General features: G+C 39.8%; 1 non-coding gene across 1 annotated transcript; it reads left to right on the top strand.

The window, feature by feature from the left end:
- Nucleotides 1-1,305: 1,305 nt before the first annotated feature.
- On the top strand, nucleotides 1,306-1,377 carry TRNAH-GUG. Its single transcript has one exon. It is a non-coding gene; the product is annotated as a tRNA-His (tRNA).
- Nucleotides 1,378-3,283: the final 1,906 nt, after the last annotated feature.

A 3,283-nucleotide genomic window follows, 5' to 3' on the forward strand; every position in this document is an offset into this window, starting at 1 on the left:
TCTGCCTGCCCCCAGCAACCACCAGAAGGAGATACTTTCTCCTTCCCTCCTGCAGCTGCAGTGGCAGGGAAGACCCACCCTGTGAGTACACAGGAGATAGTGTTTTTCCCTAAGGCAGAGGCAGTGAGAGTCACAGCTCAGGCAGAGCAGAATCTGGTATGTTTGCCTTTTAAAGTCACAACCTGATGTTTCTGTTACACAGCCTACTTACGAATTTCCCCACTGTGCTCCTGCACATCTCAGCATACTGAAGACCTGCTGAAGACATTTTAATGGTCTTGTGTAGTGCAGTCTAGAAAGTTTTTTTGTATGTCTTTCTCCTTTTTCAGAGACTCAGTGAGGCACTGCACCACTGCAGTGGTGGTGCTGCTGTAATCTTCAAAGCCATCAAGCAGGCAACACTTTTTATTTAAATAATGAATATAACTGTGAAGAGGGTGAGCATGGTGAAAACAGGCTGCTTTTCTGAGCAGAACTTGAGTGCCCCAGAGCTTGCCCACTACCTTTTCCCCACCATTATAATCTTTATGCTGTACAGCCTGATTTCTGCTGGAGTTTCCATTTGAGAGAGCTAACAATTTTTTTGCTGCTTTGCCTATTTGAATGTTGTTTGTGGTCTTTTTTGTCTCTGAACGTCTGTGAAAGGGCAGGTGCTACTCAGCACCTCAGCTTCAGTATTACACTAACTGATGGTCTTAGTTGACAGAAGCAAAGTGCTCACTCCCCTCAGACTTCATCTGTGCTGTTTGACTGTGTCCTTCCACAGTAGGTGATGGAAATTCTGGAAAAGGTGCATTTAATGTTGTATGCTTATTGCAGAGGTAAGGAAGATTACGTCCATCAATACAAGCACTTACACTAGAATCAATCATACCTGGTTCAACTCACCAAATGCAGTTTTCAGTTAAGTAGATTTTGTTCATTTGCCTATATCTGTCTCTACACCATCAGACTTTTATGCTGCCGTGACTTTGCCTTCCCCAATGCTGATAAAATAGTAGAAAACCCCCAAAACTTTTCTCTGAAAAATTTTTAGAGGATAGGGCAAGGGTTATTATAACTATCCTGAGCCTGTTTTTAGGCAATCCTGATAAGCATGGATTATTAAGAGAAAGGAAAAGTAAGTCTGGAAGCAATTTTGAGGTGACAGTAAGATGTAATTAATCCTAAGAATGTTTAGCGCAAGCTGCTGCTAACACTCAGTGTAAACTGCAGGTGGCACCATTGATGCAAAATTTTAAAGTGCACCGGGGGAAAAAAAATAAAAGAAGTTGTCTCTTTTAATCTGAGTTTTCTGATAGCTTTGCCGTGATCGTATAGTGGTTAGTACTCTGCGTTGTGGCCGCAGCAACCTCGGTTCAAATCCGAGTCACGGCAGGGGAAGAAGCATCTTTTGAAGAGATGTAATTACAGACTGCACACCAAAAATAATGTATTAGTCATGTCTGAGACTAAAGAGGAGAAAGCAATTAGAAGCTCTGCAAATTTTACAGAGAATGTTTTTCTAAAGGAGTATGTGCCTTAAGTATTAATTGTGAAATCCTGTTGCCAAGTGGGATTTTCTTTTAAATTTAGATTATTATGGATATTTTGATAGGTACAGCAGCATAGTGAGCATGGAATATTTACTCATTACAGCTACTCAGTGCCCAGACTGAGCCATGAAGCCTGTTTGATTTTGTTCTTTCCTAGTTTTTCATGCCTATAAAACAGCCAGATTGAATTGCTTGGAAATACGACAGTGATAGATGTGGGAATCCTTCTTAACTAGGCATGAACTGCTGCTAGTAGAAGGTCTTTGCTAGTGACAGACAAGAGGAACCATCACTTGTCTGTTGATTCTCTTTGGGTTTTGTGGTATGGACAGTGTGCAACTTCACTGTTCTGCCTCACTGAGTAATCTAAACTCAGATTCTCAGAATGAAGACTTCTGAAGTGACCATTTGGATTTCATAAATTCATTAACTAATGGTAGTTTGTGTAATTAATTATAAACTAACAAAATTACACAGCTGGTAACAACTATATAAGCAAAACATCACTATTATAGAGTTTTTATCAGATAATTTGGATGTCACTGGATAGAGTGGTAGTTGGTTCTTTAATTTGTTAAGGAGTCAATTCAAGAGCAAGTGCTGTTTTTCACTCACTGCTGCATCTGACAGGACATGAGTCCCCTGTATAATGGATTATCTCCACCAGGCCCAGACAGATTCAAGCTTCATGCAGCAGTCCAGTTGCTGCAGGGTGTGAATGGCAGGTGCCTTTCTCTCTATCCAAGACAACAAGAAAATTCCTTACTGTACACTGAGGAAGTGAAACAAATCTTTTTTCACACCGCTGTCAGGAAAAATCAAAGCCCTATATGTCTGGAAACCTGGGAGGGCAGCTCACCTCTGGAGGCTGTAGGCTTAGGTGTTCCAGTTTTGATGTAGTAGGCTAGTGATCCTTGATATCACCTGCCTCAGGTTCACAAGAGCTCTTTCTGTTCTGTTTTTCTAAGTATCTTTGAGTATTCCTCTGATTGGCCTCAGATTTCCTGTCTAAATATCACTCAGCCTTTAAGGAGCATGTCAGAGCAATTAGCTCTTGAATTCTTGGTCTAATTGATGAGACAGATGTGGCTGATTTCCCAAAAGAAAGCAATTAAGAAATATGCACTAACATGAAAGAGACCAGGATGATCTCTCATACTCTATCCCTGCTGTAGTCTTTCAGAAATGTCATCTGCTGTGTTAGATTTTATGAACTCCAGAAATACCAAATTAACTCATCACAGGTGCACATACTCTTTAAAGAATCTTAGTAAATGAAGTCTTATAAAAGAAATTAAAAAACTGTAACACCAGAAATTTTGCTCTACTCATGCATCATCCTGAGGCTGCCAAAGCACTCAAGGCTCACCCCTGCTTGACCTCAACCTTCCTGGAACTGATTTTCTATATCCAGTGTTCATCTGTAGCTGAAGTGTAAAAACCTTCTGTTACCTTATTGCTAGTTATATATATATAATACTGATTATTTTAGGATGACTTACTGGAAAACTGTGGTTATTCTTTTTGATTTAGTTTATTTAGGACACCATTATCTGTATTGCTAGCTCAATGCTAACACTATAAACTGAGATCAAGAATGGTGTAGGCAGATAATCAGACCTTTCTTACCACTCCCCCATGCAGTTATTTATTCTCATCACAAGAGAAGGAAAATTAAAAGCCAACTTCATTTTGGAATATAAACATGCAAGTGCAGGTAGCTCTCAGCATAAATATTTATAATTTTT

The sequence above is a fragment of the Acanthisitta chloris genome, unplaced genomic scaffold (assembly GCF_000695815.1).
Source record: "Acanthisitta chloris isolate BGI_N310 unplaced genomic scaffold, ASM69581v1 scaffold16699, whole genome shotgun sequence".
NCBI lineage: Eukaryota > Metazoa > Chordata > Aves > Passeriformes > Acanthisittidae > Acanthisitta > Acanthisitta chloris.